A 21,777-nucleotide genomic window follows, 5' to 3' on the forward strand; every position below is an offset into this window, starting at 1 on the left:
TATGAAGTTGCAGTACTAAATATTGCTCTATGTGCCACATGACCCAGAATATTTGCTATTTGTGTGGAAAAACACAATAAAAATGACTTTAAAAAAACAAAAGTCCATAAAGCAAGTGTACAAACTACTTGCCTGTCTGTCATGCATAGCTGTATGGTTTCAATAACCACCAAAATGCTGTTGTCTAAAAGAACCACAGTAACATACCAGAATCACTACAGACAAGTAACAATCACCCCACTCTTCATGAAATGCTTACATTAATGATCTAAGGCTAACAGAGGAATATATTTCAGCTTCTGTGTTAGGATGTTGTCTATTAGGGCTCTACTTTTAATTATGTGTTCTCCTCAGAATGCCCTGAATCATGGAACTGCATCATATCCTAATTCATTTGTGAAGCGATCTAGCAGCACACATAACAGATTATTACGCAGATTTTGCAAAAAGCTTTAGAATAATGACATCGCGGATGTTGACACTCATGGATATAAAAAGCTGTGGTTACTAAAAGTGTTAATGCTTGAGCTTAAACAAAATTTTGTTGGAAAGATCTGTTGAAATCTCTCTTTAATTACAAATGTGTCATTTTGGCCTGTGTTAAGTAATGAATCGGAATGATTTGGACAATTTTGACATTGTGAAAGCTTTTACCCTGCCACTGCCACTTAATGTCACAAAAGGTTGGTCTTAGCATATAGCTGTTGTGGAAATAAAATGACACAAAAGATAGAAAAAGGTTTGGGGTAAACCTATGACTTTAAAATCTAATATAAAACCACACAGATTACCTAATACTGTAATGACTCCAGAGTGAGTGACCTGGTTGACATAGACAGTAAGGATACATATAGCAATGTAGTGGCAGTTTTAACATAGTGGTGTAGTGACAACACAACAACCTGGTCCTGTAAGTGACAAAAACAAAATAACTGATGTTAAACTTTAGAAAAGACAGAAATTGACAGAGGGGACCACTGAAGCAACAGTGGAAACTGTTAGGTACTGTAAATTCCTCACGTTACAGATACCTGTCAGTCTAGATTATACTCAAAACATTAGGTCCATACTGAATCAAGTCCATTGACACCTGCATAAATGAATGACTAAGAGAATACTCATTGCTCATTTCAAATGGTCTGACTGTTGGTATCAATATTTGGGATATCACACAAAAGAAGACAGAAAGGACATTCAAAATTTTTTGTGTATGCTGTGTTAAAAATCGAGGATGTTACTTAACATCAATTACTGAGATTTAAGTAGTAGAGGTATTTGCACACAGAGTATGGTGAAGTCATTACTTGCATGTCTGACTCTCCATAGTAAACTGGAATTAAAATGTATAACTTTATTTTATCTAATAAAAAACATATCTGCTTGCTTGATGTTCTTTTTACTTCTGTTTCTATGCTGCCAATTTGTGAAATTGTATGCAAAAAATGCAAGGCTCTATTGTAGGCATGGGGCTGGACAGTTTGACATTCGTGGCAGAGCGACGGGCGCTGAGCAGGCTCCTGTCAATCATGGAGAATCCACTGAACAGTCTCATCTCCAGACAGAGGAGCAGCTTCAGTGACAGACGGCTGTTACTGTCTTGCTCCACTGACAGACCCCACACTATGTGACTCTTCAGTTCCACCCAGTGGGGTTAAACATTAACATTATACAAAGTTATTGTCTGTTTTACCTGCATTTTTATCACTCTTTAATTTAATATTGTTTTTTATCAGTATGCTGCTGCTGGAGTATGTTAATTTCCCCTTGGGATTAATAAAGTATCTGTCTAAGTGCTTCAACAATAACACCTCATATGACCATAATATACATTACTTGACACTTGTTGAACTATAAAAGAGCTGTGATGTTAATAAATGTCAAAATAAAATATGTGCTATAATTAAAGATTCTCACCTTGGGCAAATGGTACTGCAGATTCATTAGTCAGACTAATTGGTTGAAAAACAATTTTACTCCTAAGATATTTATGTTATAAATAGATACAGCATCCTTAACACTAGAATTACCAGAGCCTACAAAAAAACTCGTAGATCCGTCCCACCTTAAATCACTTCTTAAAACCGTTCACAGCTCTCCACCAGCATCTTTTGTCATCTAAATGTGCTGATAAACTCAAGCTGCAGGCAGCCATCCCCCCACTGACTTAGAATGTGCACAAACGTCTCCCAGCTCGTGCCTTGATTGATTTTCGGGGAGTGAAGTGGAGTTTTAGAGTGGAAATAATAGATCGTTGTTTGGAACACACGCATTTCATGTGTGTTCCGTTTCTACAGTAATCTGTGTAAACACATTTTTAAAACAGAAACATTTTTCATATTCTAGTAGTAAATGACAAAATGTTGGCATAAACTATATAATGTATGAAGCCTGAAGTCCAAATATCAAAGAAACACTTTCACAGAAGGTACAAATATAACAGAACAAATGCGCTTTTATTCTAAAGTGTAACTGCAGAAAAAAAGCCGCCTCAGCAGGCCATACTGACGTAAATTCACTATAACTGGCACGGTGACGTAAAGGTATCAGCTGCTGAGAAAATCAAAAGGTCACGAGTTCGATCCCTCACGACTCTGTTTTGAGAAATAAACTGCTCTTATTCTTGCTATTTTATAATAAAAACATACATTTGATTTCAGTCTGTAACAGCCGGTGTAATTTATGATACTTGTAAAGGTTAGCTTTGTTTTTTTTTTTTTCACTTTTCCTTCTCTCAGTCGCACTCAGTATCCTTCCCTATGCACCCCACCTCCCCATCTGACAGTGCTGTTTTCACTTAAAGACGCGCTATAGCTCTGTAGTGTATCACGATACATTCTCTTACCAATGCTAGCGAAATGAAGTGTCTGCATGCACTTTTTGTGGCATTACATGTGTATTTTTTGAGCATGTCCGTGCCAAATAAATAACATTTAAGCTATAACGTGTCTCCAAATAAATAACATTCGAGCTATAGCGCATTTTTATGTGATCCAAATAAATAACATTCGAGCTATAGGGCGTCTCCAATAAGTAAAATTCAAGCTATAGTGCGTCTTTATGTGATCCAAATAAATAACATTCGAGCTGTAGCGTGTCTTTATATGATTCAATTTTTCACATAAAGGCACTCTATAGCTCAAATGTTATTTACAGAATAACATTCTGTACAGAAATGAGTCTTGAATCCTGCATGGTTGCCACCCTAAACCACATATAGACCATGTTAATCAACCTTGTACGTATGCAATCACAATGCTGCAGAACTTCATTGGCTGTTAGAGCAGCCTCTCTCCAAATGTATTGCGTGCTAGGCTGGATGTGCAAGAGCATGTATGGCATTGTAGCGTCTCTCCTGTGCATTCTGGGAGTCATGGAAAAAGTGCCAGCATCTGACAAAATATCCACTATCATATGGTACATGTAATGATATGATTGTTGTTTCAATGAATAGTACAGGCCATATGAAAAACTGAGAGTTCAGCTAGTTACTTTATCAACAACCCATCTATCATGTGTAGTACTATCACATCGGCCAAAGCTACTTTGCCTTAGAATAAATGAATCATGGGTTCACCCAGGTCACCGAGCCATGACGTTTGTCAATCTCAACTTGACATCATTCACAGAACACTTGTGCATTAATGGAATTTAATGCCTTATGGTTAAGAAAACCAGATTAATTCTTCATAGGTGCCCTTATTCTAACAGTGGCTGTTGGCTTCCATTCTAACCCTTTTCTTAATTATTGACCTGTTTTTGTTGCTAATTAATTCTTTTGAATCAATTTTAAGTTTTCTAAGATTTGTTTCCCTGAATTTCTTCATTGGTCCTCTGAATTGCTTAATTTCTTTCCTTAAATAGCACCTAAACAGAAATGAAACATGAACTGAGTGAGCCAACATAAGACCAACTAAGTCAGGGACTCAAATTCCAACCAATTTCACTCTAACCAGCTGCTTAATGAGGTGCCAATTCCTGTCATTAATTAAACTCGTTCTTTAATTTCATGTCTTGTTGCTGCTTCCGTGGTGCATTAGCAGACAAACAACAAAATTGTTGATTTTCTCTTTTCTAAGAGCTCTGGTAAAATGTTTTGGGGACCTAAGCAGATCAACATTCCTGAGACCTTCATCTTTCTTTATTTTCAGATATTGTATGATGGACACCAGTTGTTTTGGTTCATTTTGTATCTCATTATTGTTTGGCTGCTAATTAAGGAAAGAGAAACAATTAAGGGGTCTGAGTGTCCAAGAGCAAGTCAATTAAATTTAGTTCAAAATAAGTCATTTAGCAGCAAAAACAAGTCACCCATTCTGAAAGGGTTAGAATGAAAACCTGCAGCCAGGGTGGTCCTCTAGGACTGGAGTTGCTGACCCCCGCCTTAGTTGTTTCTTTTTCCTTAATTAGCAGCCAAAAAATAACGAGATATAAAATGAGCCGCCACATGAGCAGCTCAACTGTGCCCATTACACAATATCTGAAAATAAAGAAAGGTGAAAGCCTCAATAAGGTTGATCTCTCAGGTCACCAAAACATCATGACGGTGTTCTTAGAAAATAGAAAAAAAAAAAGAAAATCAACAGTTTTGGAAATGTCTGCTTTGGCAGAATGAGAGCAGCAACAAGCTATGGAATGAAATAACGAGCGTAATTATTAGCAAGAATTGGTTTCTCATTAAGAAACAGGTTGGAGTGAAATTGGCTGGAGTTTGATGCTCCGATTTAGCTGGTCATCTGTTGGCTTATTTCACATCTAATTTCTGTTTGCCTTTCATTTAATGAAGAAACAAATCAATTCAAAAGGACTGCATCCTTAAAAACAGGGCTATTATAATGAAGGGAAAATGAATTAATTAGCAGTGAAAACTGCTCGCTGATTAGGAAAAGGGTTAGAATGAAAACTTGCAGCCACTACGGCCCACCAGGACCAGAGTTTGACACTCCTGCATTAAAGTACTCTGATTATGTTAGTAGTAGGAGGACACTGCTGAAAATTGCCTTTTTATGGTGGAAAAAACATGTCATGTTTTATGTATGTGCACATACTTTATACAAAAACTGTTTACAGCCCCTCATAAGTTGTGTAATCACTTCCAGCGCAGTGGATACAATGGAGTGAAGCTTGGCTGAGATATTTCTGACCTGTTGGCCTGTTCCCTGAGATGTGACAAGTAACCTATATATAATAACAAAAAACAAAAAAAGGTTCATAGTGCAAATACACCAAATTGGTACTCTGAAAAGGGAACCAAAATAGAGTTTGTACATAATAAAGACATCACTTTTTAGCTTTAATATGTTTGTCATATTTCGTGCCTTTTTTGTGCTTAAGAAAGCTGTATAAATCTGTACCCAGAACTACCAGAATTCATGAGAATACTTACCCAATTTGTTACTGACACGCATGAAATCATCATCTTGAATTTATAGTATATATGCCTAATAAGTATGTTTAAAAGTGTGTGTGTGTTTTAATTGGCTACTTGAAGGCTGACTGGTAAAGATGATTACTTTTGTACTTATATTGTAATTTCTTATTTCTTTAAGATTAAAATATCAAATTCTATGCAAATGACATTGCTACGGCAATAAAGTATTTTTTGTACATTAATATATTTTGTACTAATTTTCTATATATTATTCATATATTTCTTATAATTACTTCCTTATTTTATTCAGTTTGTTTACCTTTTTGCATCATTCATGCTAAAGGAAAATACTTCAATAAGACTTCCACAGTAATAACTGCAAACAGTAAACTATATCCTTAAAATTGTAAAATATATTTTACGTACATACTGGAGATAGACAAAACAATTATAATTATGTTGTATAAAATAATTTTGAATGCAAGTGTTAATGTGAATAACTGATCACTGCAATTAAATTTTGTTTAGAAGAATTTTGCATTTATACATAATTTAATTTTCATAAGTTGAAAGCTTATTGTAAGGACACTTCAAGAACATACAGGAGAGTACTTGCTGGCATTAAAATCAATTTTCATTGAGTTCTTCTCTAAAAAATTGCAGTCAACATAGAAGCAGAGGGCCTATTCATACAAGAATTTGTCTGCTTAATTATATTCTACCATGAATAGCTCAGGAGCCACAGTAAATAGAAACATTCTGAATTCCTGAGTAAGTTTAAGCTCATGGCTTTCACCAGCCCTTTTGGCCAAACAGATTTAGGTTGTTAGTGATCACACCCTGAGCATTACATTGACAAAAAGGGGCATTTCTACTACCTGTGGGCACATCTGGGAAGGCAAGTATAGTAATGGCCACAAAAGAATCGCTATTGTTACTTCAATGCTGGTTGTAAAGGTACACATCATTTTCATTTTTACAGTATGTTGCAACTTGCTGGCACAATGGTTTGCATAACTTCCTCATGGGTCTAGCACTCTGGGTTCAGATCCCATGTCTAATCATTGTCTGTGTAGGGTTTCCACATTCTCCCTGTGTCCTTCAGGGTTTTCTTAATTTTCCTCTCATATTCCCAAAGCTGTGTGTGAAAGTTTTCTCCATTCAGGCCCTGTATGTGTGAATACATGAGGGGCATGTGCACCTAGTGCTCCAGCACCCTCACCTCTGAAATATATTAAACCTGTTTGAAACTGTAACATATCTTACTGTAAATTTGGATATGATTATTTTTTCTAAACATTGGAGAAAACTGCATTTAAAAGAACAAAACAGTCTTCAAAAGGAAGGCTATAAAATACTTAAAGATACTTATTTTCTCCAGGATTTCTTTTATGTGTGATAAGCAACAGGGGTGGATATGACTTTCAAAACAGCTTTTTAATTCTATGAGATTCCAACCTATAGTTCATTATAATGGTTTAACACTACAATTACCAGCGCCAATGAAAAAACTCATAAATCCGGGCCACCTTAAATTCCTTTGCACCTCTCCATCAGCGTCTTTTGTCTTCTAAATTTATCAATAATCCCAAGCAGCAAGAAGCCTCATATATCATTCCCCCACCGCCTCAGAATGGGAAATTCTCCCAATTCCTGCCTTGATTGATTATCTGGAAGTGAGCTACCCAGAATTGTAAGGGGAAATATAATTTGATATGTGTTTTGTGTCTACAACAATCTGTGTAAACACATCATTAAAACAGAAATGTTTTTCATGTTTTAGTAATAAATAACAAAATGTAGACATGAACTGTATAATGTGTGATGGCTAAATATCAAATAAACACTTTCACAAGAGATGCAAGTATAGTATGCGTGGTGTAGTGGTGAGATCTGCTGACTTATAATCCGGAGGCCGGAGTAGTGAGCTGCTCTTAGTGTTAATATTATACAATAAAAACATACATTTGATTCGTGTCTGTAACAGCCGGTGTAAATTTATAGTACTTGTAAAAGTTTTTTTTTTTCACTTTTATTCTCTCAGTCACGATCACGATACAACAGCCACCAAGATCTGACGCAGTTACTTTTTATCTGAAACTGGGAATAACTGCAGATGTGAGTGGTGTTTTGAGAAAATGGACCTGGAAATGATCTGATCTGGAGGGATAAAAGCTGACACACAAATGCTGGTGAATCTGCCTTCTTCATATCTCACTTGAATTTGTTTTTTATTCAGTTTTATTGAGTGTTCCTGCTTATGCTGAATTAGTATGCACCTTATGGTCCATGATGTCAAAGCTGCACTGACAAAAAACAGAGATATAGGAATATATGATATTTGGAATAACTCACTATATGACCTGTATAGTACATTCCGGAAAACACTGTGGCACTGATGCAACATTATTCATATTCATTCACATGCCTTTTTGTGCTTTTAATCAGTGACTGTGATTTTTTTTTCCATCTTGCCAGTGTCCACTTTTGGGTGCATTGGGTTGTTTCTTTTGTACTCCAGGACATGCAGAGTAAAGAATAGTACAACGAGGTTAGTAACGCGCTATATGCAATCATCAAATTCAAATGCTAACAGTTCCCACAAACCCAAGGACCGTCCTTTCTACATTTACGACAAATGTACCTTTTGCAATGTACACACTTCTCTCTGTACTGTGGTTACTATTACACTGAAGAGGCTGGGGAAGCAGCTGTCTTGGAACAGAAGCTTGTCAATGTTGCATCCTCTTTTTCATTATCCATTGTCTTTTCTTTTAAGAAGTGATGATGAAGCCCCTCTGCAAGGTGAGCCATGAGCACTCTTCTTTTCTCAGTGGCCCCTGTGCATGCCTTGTACAGTACGTGTGTTAAACACCCCCAAGTCAAGCTTGTTATAGCACAAGCAACTGGCCACCTGCATGCTCCTGCCGCACTGAATAAACTCACGCCTTCTGGTGCACTAGGTCAACGCAGCACCAGAAAAAAAAGAAAGAGACAAATATATGTGACATTTTGAAGAAATCATTTTATAACCTGAATAGTATCAATCAGAAAACATTGTCGCACTAATGCAATATTATTTGAAAATGAACAGCATCAGATCAGCTGTAAATGTACGGCATTTCTAAAAGTTAGCTTTTTTCAATCTGATTCTCTCAGTCACGTTCACGCTCTCCCTCACCCCCCTTCTGATCTGACTCTAACAGCGCCAGTATAAATTCACACCTGATCTGACGCTGTTCGTTTTCAAAATATATTGCATTAGTGTGACAATGTTTTCTGATTGACTTGGCAGCAATCAACGCAAATATACTGTACAAGGCATGCACGGGGGCCACTGAGAAAGGAAGAGTGTTCATGGCTCACCTTGCAGAGGAACTTGACATAGCTTCTTACAAGAAAAGGCAAAGAATAAAGCAAAAGAGGATGCAACATCGACAAGCTTCTCTTCCATGACTGCCACTTCCCCAGCCTCTTTGGTGCAATAGTAACCACAGCACAGAGAGAAGTGTGTACATTGCAACAGGCACACATGTTGTAAACGTAGAAAGGACGGCTCCTTAGGTGTGTGGGAACTGTTAACATTTGAATCTGATGATTGCATATAGCGTGGAACTGACCGCTCTGTACTATTCTTTCCTCTGCGTGTCATAGAGTACAAAAGAATCGTGATTGTGACAGAGAGAATAAAAGTGAAAAAAAAAATGGTAACTTTTACAAGTACTATAAATTTACACTGGCTGTTACAGACAGAAATCAAATGTATGTTTTTATTGTATAATATTAACAATAAGAACAGCTCACTAACTCAAAACAGTAAATTTGCCAAGGAGCCGGTTTCGAACTTACGACCTCCAGATTATAAATCAGTGGATCTTACCACTACACCACGCATACTGTACTTGCACCTCTTGTGAAAGTGCTTATTTGATATTTGGGCATCAGCCATCACACATTATACAGCTCATGTCTACATTTTGTTATTAATTACTAAAACATGTTTCTGTTTTAATGATGAGTTTACACAGATTGTTGTTGACATAAAACACACATCAAATTATTTCCCCTTTCAATTCTGGGTAGCTCACTCCCAGATAATCAATCAAGGCAGGAAATGGGAGAACTTCTTGCCCATTATGAGGCGGTGGGGGTGATGGTATAGCAGGCTGCTTGGGCTTGTCGACACATTTAGAAGACAAAAGATGCTGATGGAGAGGTGCAAAGGGATTTAAGGTGGGCTGGGTTTATGAGTTTTTTCGTAGGCTCTGGTAATTCTAGTGTTAAACCATACATGCTTTGTAAAAAATGGAAGCACCATTTTTAAATCAGATTATTACTTGTAATGAACACAAACAAGTACAATACTAACTGGCAGATGGGTAAGAAAGCAAGGAGCAACTGGTGCTGTGATTGTTTCTGTGTATCTATACTAATAAAAGGCAAAGCCCTCACTCACTCACTCACTCACTGACTCACTGACTCATCACTAATTCTCCAACTTCCCGTGTGGGTGGAAGGCTGAAATTTGGCAGGTTCATTCCTTACAGCTTCCTTACAAAAGTTGGGCAGGTTTTATATCGAAATTCTACGCGTAATGGTCATAACTGGAAGCAGTTTTTCTCCATTTACTGTAATGGAGATGAGCTTCAACGCCGTGGGGGCGGAGTTTCGTGTGACATCATCACGCCTCCCACGTAATCACGCAGTACATAGAAAACCAGGAAGACCTAAAAAAGCGCTGAAGAAAACATGCATTATATAATTGAGAAGGCAGCGAAACAATAAGAAGCGAGCGAGTGACATATACAACCATATTCATGAGTTCTGCTACTTGAAACAAAGCACGATGTAAACCTACACTTTAAATTAAGTTCATAGACAGGCTGCGCTGGCGTTTGTAATTTAGTGCCTGCCCATATAAGGCCGTCCGTCAGCGGCAATCCAATAGCAAACTCCCACTAAATATTCACGGGTTAAGGACTGTGCTTATGCAGAGGAAGATGAGATGGTCAGGGTGGTGTTTGGTACAAACTCAGCGAAACTGCGAGAGAAAGTTTTAAGTGCCAGGACTAAGGTAACATTAAATACAGCCATGGACATAGCACGAGATGGCACCAGCACAGCTGGGAAACTTCGATGCATGTACACCGAGCGGCTCACGTGAACTGGCGCAGTGCACAGATAAAAGCAACAGTTCCAAAGAGCTGAACAAAACCGAATTACACAATTGAAAAGGCAGCAATAAATATGAAGCGTTTGATACATACAAGCATATTCATAAATCCAAAACAAAGCACACGTTGGAAAAAGTCAATGTCCCGCTAAAGGAAGACAGTGTAAAAAACCGTGCATGCAGTGTGTCAGGTCTCAGATAAAGAAGAAGACGAGCTGTTTATTGATGCAGTAAGAAACGAATCGATGAATGAAACCTGTCATCTTTACAACGATTGACAAACACGGAATGTAACTTGAACACAACACATCCTACAAATACGAACCTGATTGAAAGAAATAATGATAATCAAATCCTTGATGACAGCAACACTCAGTAACACTCACAAAACAAATACTGTATATTGACAGTCATGTTACGTTATTTTTAAAATGTTCCCTTTTCTTTTTCATAGCTTTTTTAACACACTACTTCTCCGCTGCGATACGCGGGTATATATATATATATGTATATATATAACCCGATCTACATACTCGAATAATGGATACTTTATTCGCCATCAATGATTGTTTTGGTAAAGCCATACTCAGTGTATTCATTAGATGAGCGGTAAAAAGTAAGAGCGAGGGAAGGATGACTTATTGAGGCATGCAGGCTGTAGTGCGCGTCAACTCTATCTGAATTGCGCGATCACATTTGAAAAATATATCTTTTCAAGTTCTATTTAGTCCATATGTGTCAAACTCAAGGGCAGGGCCACATCCGCCCGTGTAATTATATCCGCCCGAGATCATTTTATATACTGTATTATTGTTATTAAAGCCCGGTATATGAAGCGCTGGTAACACAATAAACTACAGATCCCATAATGCAGCGCTTCAGCTGCCTTGCCAACACTTACCGAGTTAATCAAGTTATTGCGGCTAGCTCACACGATGCTGAAGAGAAAAGTTGATTCTGAAAATAGAGCCTTTAAAACCGATGGGAGGCTGAGTATATGTTTACTGAACCCGTGTGTCTCATTTGTGGAGCTAATGTGGCTGTAATTACAGAATTTAATCTAAGACGGCACTATGAGACAAAACATCAGGTTAACCTGAATGCAATGCAGAAGATACAGAAAGCAGCATAATTAAATAAGAATCTGACACTTCAGCGGACGTTTTAACCCGTGCACAATCACAAAGTGATTTCAAGTGAAGCTGCTTTTATGGGAGACACAAATGCACCAGTGCACTTGCCCCACTTTCCCTGTTGCCAAGTAATGTTAAACCAAGTCGTCACTACGGTGTTCCCAAATCGCACTTTGCTGATAAACTGAGCGCACTGAGTTTGCACGGCGCTTTGGTGACTTTGAAGAACAAAAAAAGTCTGTCTACATGCGGCTCGAACCTTGTGCATGTTTGGTAGCACATATCTGTGTGAGAAGCTCTTCTCAGTGATAAAGACTAACAAAACAGCACACAGGAGTCGCCTCACTGATGAGCACCTGCAATCCATCCTGAGAATCTCCACAACACAGAACCTCACACCAAACATAAACGAACCTGTGGCCAAAAAAGATGCCAGGCGTCCAGCTCTAAAATGACATATGAGCAAAGACAACTGAATGATTTGATTTGTTATTGCTGAAAGGAACACATTTTATTTATATTTCTAGGTTTTGTTATGCAGCATGTTCATATTTGAATTTGTATCATTTTGACAGGATATATTTTTATGGAGAGCAAAATCTTTTGGGATATTTAAAATCTAAGTTTATTTTTTATATAAAATTACATAAGAGTAAAGAAATGTGAATGTTTGTTCTTTTAACGTTTACTTTATTTCTAACTTGTATAATTTAGACAGGATAAATTTTTATGGAGAGCAAAATATTATAAGTTGTTTAAGGTTTGAGTTGATTTATTCACGAATAATATTCCTGTCTGTTTTTACCATTCCTACCAAACATATTTCTGTCGACTAAATAAAAATTCCTTCTATTTAAATTCAGTTCATAATATCCACGCAGACTTGCACGTAAGAGCGGGGGTTATCCGTTTTAACAAGCAGCGTATTGCACTGATACGAAATAGCTGTGTGTGTATATATGTAGATATGTATGTATATGTATATATATGTTTATATATGTGTGTGTGTATGTATATATATATATGTATTTGTGTGTATATATGTGTGTGTATGTATGTATGTGTGTATGTATTTATGTGTATATATGTAGATATATATATGTATATATATATGTGTATATGTATAGATATGTATATATATATATGTTTATGTGTGTGTGTGTAAATATATATATATATATATATATATGACAACAACACTCATCACTCACAACAGTGACAAAACAATTACATTGACAATCATGTTACGTTATTTTCAAAATGTTTCCTTTTCTTTTTCATTGCTTCTTTAACACACTACTTCTCCGCTGCGAAGCGCAGGTATTTTGCTAGTAACCTTAATAATTAGGAAGACCTGCTTGTCATCAAAATGTTATTGGTGCTAATTAAAACTTGGCATCATGACTGATGTGTGTTTAATGCAAAGAGTGTCTTAGCCATTATTTTACATAACAGGTTAATAGTTTTAATTGGCTCTGGTGGTGGGCACTTGTTGTTTTTTGTCAAGTGGACATGTAAAGATAAAACTGTGGTTAAATGAAGTCCACGACTGATTGGCGTCTTTTAAATAAATAATCGACAGACTCGCATCTTCAGTTGGGGGGCGTGGTAGTAGGGTGAAAGTGGTAACCATGTGTGATGCGGGAGCAGATAACCCTGCACTTAGTGTACAGGTGCAGGATCACTTGTGACCCTAACTGGCTTCCGCTTACCACAGCTGTACTTACATACACATTTTAAAAAGGTAAGTGCAAGTGCAAGAGAGAGGATAAGGGAAGGAGGTTAAGAGATGGATGGATAGATGGAGGCAGGGAGGGAGTTGGTGCTGGGGTTAATGAAAAAACAAAGAAACGAACGAATGAATGAATGAAGAAGCTCAATAGATAGAGGGAAAACAGGCAGGCAGCCTGGATGACAGCCCCTGAATTTGAGCGTATGGTCGTCGTTCGGGGTTGGTGAAGTGGGTCACTCTGGCTGAGTGATTTCCCAGAGCCAGAGGGCCTGCAGTAGTAGTTACTAGTGGCGAGGTAGCAGAAGTCAAGGTTCACATGGGCACCATCTCTGAAGCCATGGTCCAGCGAGGACCTGAGCCTGAGTCCAAATTAGGAGTCCTACTGTATAGCCATGGACCAGTAGAGAACCAGACTCATAGTGGACGGTTGACTACACTTGCCAGTAGGACGTCTCCTCTGTTGCGAGGTCCCTTCCAGGATAAACAGAGGAGGCATCGGTTTAAGAAAAGGCACTGTGCATGTTACAGAAGACAGAATCCTGCCAATTGTTTTAACCTTGTTTTTATGGATTATTTATTTATTTGATCATTTTAACCTCCACATATCCCCTGTTTTTATGTATTATTTATTTAGGAATTTTGCACTGCACCTTTGGACACTGTTGTTTTGATTTATTTTAATAAAAGCACTGAGCACCTTTTCACCATCCACTTGCTTTGTGTGTGTTTTGTCCTCATTTGCCAAGCCAGTCTGGCTGTGTTATTAACAATACGTGTTCAAGAGGCTCCCAAAAATAGAAGTAGGAGCATGGAGCGAAACTCCACCGTCATAAAAGCCCTCTTGTTTTTTTAAGGCAGACAAGTATTATGGAGGTTGTATATACAGCATTTATTTTATTTTTTATGTTATAAAAAACCAGGTAGTGCTGGCCAGATGTTTTCTACTTATTTTTTTTTATTTCTCATTCTTATATCACAGATTGGAACATGAATTGGTTCCTTTGTCTTCTGAACCTGCAGAGAGATACAGCCTATCCGTGTAGCACTGGGCTGAAGTAGGAAGCAGCACAGAAGAACATCAACTGCAAGCACACCTCAGGGCAAACTCAGGCGCATATCTATTTTCATTTCCAGCAGATCACTTCAGAGTTTGCAATCAACATGACATAATTATCTTTAGGATATATGAGGAATGTAAAATACACAGAGAATTCCTCATGGACACAGAATGTACATACAACACATACAGAGAAATAAACAAATCTGTTCAGAAATCAAACTCTGGACCTTAGAGTTATGAGACTGTAATACCACATAGTTCACCACATGCCACAAGCCTTATATTGGCATTTTGTGAGAAAGTGCATAATTATTTCAGAAAATATCAGCCTGAGTGGCATTTTGCTTGTGGTGTTTTTTTTATCAAGCTTCCCTATTTGTACCCATGCTGTGTAGAATCCCCATGAGGCCTGTAATGTATTTTACACAAATAGTTTGAAAAACTGAGAAAAGAAGAGTTTTTATAGGAAATTTAATACGTTAATTTTAATGAATGGGCAAATTAGATTGCCCTGGAACTGTTGAATTATGACAGACATGCAATTATTCTGCTGCCATAATGTGCTAATACTGCATTTTTCTTACCTCTGTCTGAGCCCCACTGAAATAAAGGCCTTTCTCATATGTCAAAGCCTGGCCACCAGTTACTGGTTTCTTCAGCTCTTTACTGGGTCTTTCAGTCATTACAGATGATTTTTGCCTCTGTATGAACAATTAAAATTATTGAAAGAATATTGGTCAATGAAACACAGTAATTGCTATAGGCACTGCATGTTGCCATCAGAAGACTTCATTATTACGGTGCTGTCTAACATCTAATGGCATTAAGAAGTGTGTCTAATGTGCATTTAAGGTATATATAGCATATTTTTTTTTCCAATTCAGTTTATTGTTCTTAATTACTTATGAGCCCAGCATGATTTACAATATTACAAATGTAATTTGAAAAATAAAAACATGACATTAAAAAAAACAAAACATTCAGTAAAATTAAACCATAAAAAGACAAACAGCATGCCAGTTCAAATCCCATTGCTTCCAGAAGGGATCCTACTCTGCTGGGCCCTTCAGCAAGACCCTTAACCTGAAAATTGCTCTAGTGGTGCTGTACAATGGCTGACCCCATGCTCTAAACCCTCAAAGGTCATGCGAAAAGACAATTACCCCTTAGGGATTAATAATGTATATCAAATCAAATAAAAAATATGCAGAACAATATTCATATATGCACATATATATAGGTGGTGTTAGGTCATAAGTGAATGGTATACTCACATGTGCTATAGGTATTGTAAGAGCCCTTTTCATAGTTTCTATAAACTTTATGAATATTTACTGGATGACATGCATAATCTATGGGAAGTTCCTAAAACCCCCGTAAATAGATTCATATTGGTATATACTTCCCATTTCTAACAACTTCAAGCAAATATTACTGTTCAGTTAGTGACAGCCTTGCCATGTGTAAGGTGTAAATGTAGAGGCATACGGTTTTTAACCATGCTCGTGCTTGTGCACGTGAATATGCTTGATAGCTGATGGGCTCTTTGAATGTGTGAAGTAACACGTTAAGAAAACTTGTTTATTTAAGTACCATACCCATACACTTAAGGTGTAGAGAATAAGAAATTAAGAACCTTTAAGTATAGAAATAACTAAAGTTATCAGTTATAGTACTCAAGAAAAGCTAAGTTTATAGAAGATACATTTTTCCTTTTTTTTGCCTTTTATTCTACGTGTATAACTATTTTTTCTTTTATTCTTATTTGGATTATTTGCTTTTAACTTTCACTAAGTATTCTTAAAACGAACCGTTGGACTGTGAGAATTCTTTCGACATGCGTTTTACCCGTGCCTGATAACACCTTATATTCTCGCAGCTACAGGCATTTTCTTATATCCTTGCAGTATGTCTTACAGTGAATTGTGTACCAGAATTCCTTCAATATCTTCACAATGTCCCCATACAGATAATTCTAAGAATTCCAGGGAAAACTATAGATCATCTATATATATAATTCACTAAGGGCACGTAAGACAGTGAGCGCAAGACAGAAAGCCATGCCTGCCAACTCACAGAGCCCCGCCCATCAACTCTAAGACCATGGGATACGCACGACAGAGCCCCGCCCGCCAACTTTAACCCTCCTCCTGCGTCATGGGATACGCACGACAGAGCCCCGCCCACCAACTCTAACTCTCCTGCTGCGTCCACCCTCGCTCTTGAGGCATGCGTACTGCCTGCTCATGTGCCCGCATGGAACACCTCACCAAACACAGCCTCAGTCGTTTTAGTCTCTGCTACAGTCCATATGAACCACAGAGCCACGTTGACTTTTTATTGATCTTTTTGATACCGGCTGCTTTTCTATATATATATATAATCGACCAAGTCACCCGAATATGGGGTACGCATGACAGAGCCCCGCTCGCCCACTCTAACCCTCCTCTCGCATCATGGGGAACGCATGACAGAGCCCTGCCCACCCACTCTAACCCTCCTCTCGCGTCATTGGGAATGCATGACAGAGCCCCGCCTGGGGCTAAAGAGAAGGCTAAATCAAACAGCAATAATTAGCAAACAAATAAAGATAACTGGCAGTAACAGTGCAAAATTCACAGTTGGTATTCCAGTGTGAAAAGATAAGTGCTGAGGGTAGTTTTAAAATGTGTTACTGAATTGAGCTGATGTATATGAGAGATAAGAGAATTCCCGAGTTGAGGAGCACTATGAGAGATGCTCGAGCTCCGATAGCACAGAATTTGATGTGTGGTACAGAAAGTACAGCTGCAGATGAGAATCTGAGTGAGCGAGATGAGTGTCAGTCTGTAGGAGATCAGTGAGGATGTGGAGAGCTTTAAATGTTAAGAGCAGTATTTAGTATTGTATTCTGTAGTTAACAGGGAGCCAGTGAAGTTGAGAGAGAACAGGTGTAGTATGTTCAGTGGATTTAGAACAGCAGGTTATTATCCTGGCAGCAGAATTTTGAATAAATTGTAAGCGATGGATACGTTTTTGTGGGATGACTGATAGAATAGCATTACAGTAATCTATACGTGAGGTGACTCGGGCATTAACCAATACTTTAGTACTGTGTTGCGTAAGAACAGGACGAAGTCTAGAAACGTTTTGGAGATGGAAGAAAGCAGTCCGAGAAATGTTACTTATACAGGAGGAATTATTTAATAATAATAATTATTAATAATTGCCATTATTAGTGTATAAATGAATATAAATAATTTCATGTAAACGATTCGCCAAAATCTGTTGTATATAAACGATACTGTTTAAAATGTTATTGTTTTTTCATCAGAAAACCCAGTTTCCACGTCTACCTGTGTTAGTTTAAATGGCACATTTACCACTCGCAATAAGGCTGACACTCTGACTTATTGTGTCGACTGGGCAACACAGTGAATGCGGTGTCTATCTATATATGTCTATGTTTTCCGTAGCCTGCTACAGGAAGGTACTTTCTTGACCATTGGCATTGGTTTCGCTCCTTGCTATTTTCGTTATACTGCGACGGTGGTTTCCTAACCTTTGTTATACTGAATTCCTTTCTCACCATTTTCCGTTCCTATTCTTACACCGCCGTATGCTACGGTGGGCTTCGGCTAGTAGCTTTTAAAAGACCAAACCTTGGGTGGCCAATTCTTGGTCAAGAATGGGAGGAGTGAATGCAGATTTTTGTTCCAACCAATTTCTAAATTAGATACTATTTCTTGTTGTTACTGAGAAATGTTATTTAACTCTGTGTCTTGTTAGCGCTCCCATTTTTCCTTGTTAGAGACATTTAATATAGAGATGTTTGCTTTAGTATGAACATCATTGAAATGTTTTGTAGTCCTTCACTTTCCTCCTATAGTTTTTTTTTCAAATGTTTTTATGATACTATTTCTTTGTGATGAGCACAAATACAAACAGGATCTGTTTGCCTTGTTAGCTGTAGGTTTCTTTCTTACTTGCACCATACTGTTTATTGAAAAGAGCAATTGAAAACTGAGAGTTCAGATGTTAAGACATAATGAAGCACTTAAGAGTCCTGAATCATAAGTGAATAAAAATTATGTTGCATTAGTAGCAACAACTTTCTTCTAATTAACAAAACTAGTTGAAATGAATATCTGCCACTAATGCAGGTCACCAAAACAGAGATTCTGACTACAGACAATGCGGTATGGGCAGTTACACAGGTTATGTGCATGGTTATTGTTTCACAAGGCTTTATTATTAACATGCATGACTACTTGAAATTGGAATAAGAAAGTTTAATTGTGTTACCATTCCCACAACTCTGTAAAGCTTAATTATGACTACTGACCTATAAGGTAGCTTATATACTTTATGTATCTTATTGATGGTGGTCATTTTTTATAGAATTTAATTTCACATAAAGTGGGCCTAATGTATTTATTTTTGTCTATCTATCTATCTACAGGATGCACTGCACAACTTTTTAATTAATAAGATAATCAGAAACCAATATTAAGGAAAAAATCTTTATTTAATATTCTCTTCATAACCCAGAGATTGTTTCTGACTTGTACCTGTTGCTTGGTGGGATAGGCTCCAAATTCCTAGTGACCCTGCTCTGGATAAGCAGGTATGGAAAACACATATTCTCTACATAATCAGGAGCAAATACATAAATTTGGACAAAATTAAAATGTGCATTGTTTGGTCTTTATTTTATTTTAGACTTTATGACATTGTTTAAAAATACCAAAATGGTAAAAATATTGACAGTTGGTCTGAAACACTGAAGTATATGCAACTTATAAGGTCCTACAAAAAAAGCTATTTCAGTAATGTTCTGCCAAGAGGAAAACATAGCAGTCTTAAGAATAAGGGACCAGGAAATGAAAACATAGTCAAGAAACAGGCAAAAGGTTTAAATGTAATAGCAATAACAACTTTCATTTCTACAGCACATTTTTACACAACGGAAAGATCAATAAATCGAGTTGCCAAAACCAAAATATGCAACTAAACTACTGTCAAAAATCAGAAGCAAAAGATTTGACAGTCAGACGATCAAATCATCAGAAACATAAGCAAAGCTTTGTTTGATTATCCATGGTCTTTTGTACAATGATTCATTAATGCATTATACTCAAAATAGCAACTCAGTACCAACTGCAGACTAACTAAAATAGCACTGCCTATAGAAAACAAGACGACACACACACAGGAAAACAAAAACAAAACATGAAAATATTTTAACTAATCCAAACAAAACTGAAAGTAAAATGAAATGACTTAATTGAATATAACACCCTAAAAACACCATATGGGAACCCAAACACTCCAAAAAAAACAAATATGGTACATCAAAAATGTCAAAATGAAGCAGAAAAAGCATCACACTTTACAGAAGGCACTATGCAGTCTGGAAGGTAGTGCTCTCCTGGCATCTGCCAAGCCTAGATTCATCCATCAGACTGCCAGATATTGACGTATGATTCAGTACTCAGTAGAATATAATTCCACTGCTCTAAAGTTCAAATGCACCGTGCTTTACACTACTCCAGATGATGCTTGGCATTATGCATACTGATATTAGACTTGTGTGCAGCTGTTAAGCCATGGAATCTAATTTAATGATGCTCCCGATGCACAATTCTGGTGCTGATGATGTTTTCAGAGGAATTTTGGAACTCTGTTGTGTGTGATGCTATGGAGAATAGATGATTTTCATGTGATTTGTGTTTCAGTATAAATCAGCACCACTCTATGAGTTTGCATGGCCTAACGCTTCATGAAAATTGAAGATTCATATACTGCCTTCACACACTGAGGCAAAGGTGCCATCCAATGGCAGCACCACTTTTAAAGTCACTGAGCTCTTCAGTATGACCCATTCTACTGCCAATGTTTGTCATTGTGGGATGCATGGCTATGTGTTTGTGTACTCACCATGGGGCGCTGCATCTTCACAAACACCCAACACAAAGCTTGGACACAAGTGAGAATGCAATACAGGTTTTTTTTTTTTTGTTTATGGGAAACTCTTCCAGGGAATTGTTTCCCACACCAGAATTCTTTTTGCAAGCTTTGCCCTCCTTCCTCGTGACTCTGCCTCTCAAAGTTGAGGCAGACGGCTTCTTTTAGGTGAAACCCAGGAGTACTTCCAGTGTCCAATAATCACGGCTCAGGAGCACTTCCAGTTTAGGCTGAAGCCTAATAAAACAGGGATCATAAATTCTCTCTGTGCCCCCTGGTGGCACCCATGGGACCCAACAGGGCAGAGCCAAACGACCTCCAATTCCCACGATGCCCTGTGGGAATCCTGGGCACTGCTGCCATCTGGAAATTTGGGGGAGGCAATCCCCTGTGCTCACTATCTTTCCTGTCCTTCCAAGTTGTGAGTGTCCCTCACAGTAAGGAAAGGCTCCTGGATAATGTTCTTCACAGCTTGATATCATGCATCTGTTAACAATGGATGCAGCTGAAATACCTGAACTGAATCATTTGCATGTGGTGGGGTGTCCTGATACGTTTGCCAATATAGTGTACGTATGCAGATGAAAGAATAAGAAGATGTTTAACAAAAGCTAAGGAACAGAATATATTTGCTTGATCACAAAAAACTAAGCTGGAATGTCAAAAGGTTGCATTATGCAGTAAAACAAAATACACAAATAAAGTACACTTTAAAGCTTATACAGTTTTCTTGAAAAATCCACTTAAAACTGAAACACTACATAAGAATTAAGACGGATGGAGGAGGTGTTCCATTCTAGTTTTTAGCTCACAACTCAAGTTGGTAAACTAATACAGTTACTGTAATTCAGTTCCATCCATATTATCCCATTTAATTTCAAATTAATACAGGAGATTGATAACTTTCCTCATGGAACTGATTTTGCAGACCTACCTGGGAAACTATTTTAAACCAAAAGTTCCTAGGTAATTACTATTCAGCTAGCATGAGAAGAAATAAGAACAGGCTTAGCATCAACATAGTGCATTCATAGAAACACCTTGGAGTAGGTGATTAAATTGTAACACTCCACCCTTTAAGCTTTTACAATCTCACTGAGGTTAAATTTGCCACATGACTGCCACAGTGAAATCTTTCTATACAGGAACCTATCTGGATGCCTGAAACCATCTAGTCCCTCGAGGGCTGCTGCTGTTTAGCTTTAATTACAGTACAAGATAGCATGATCTGTGACTAGAATTACATCAGAGCACATGTTAATTTAGATGCAGTAAAGCCAAATTATTGTAAAGACTCCCAATGTTCACTACTGAATTAATTATCTTTGCTCTTTGAAATCCACCTTTCTGTTGCACGAGATCAAA

Source organism: Polypterus senegalus, chromosome 9, assembly GCF_016835505.1.
Source record: "Polypterus senegalus isolate Bchr_013 chromosome 9, ASM1683550v1, whole genome shotgun sequence".
NCBI classification, from domain to species: domain Eukaryota; kingdom Metazoa; phylum Chordata; class Cladistia; order Polypteriformes; family Polypteridae; genus Polypterus; species Polypterus senegalus.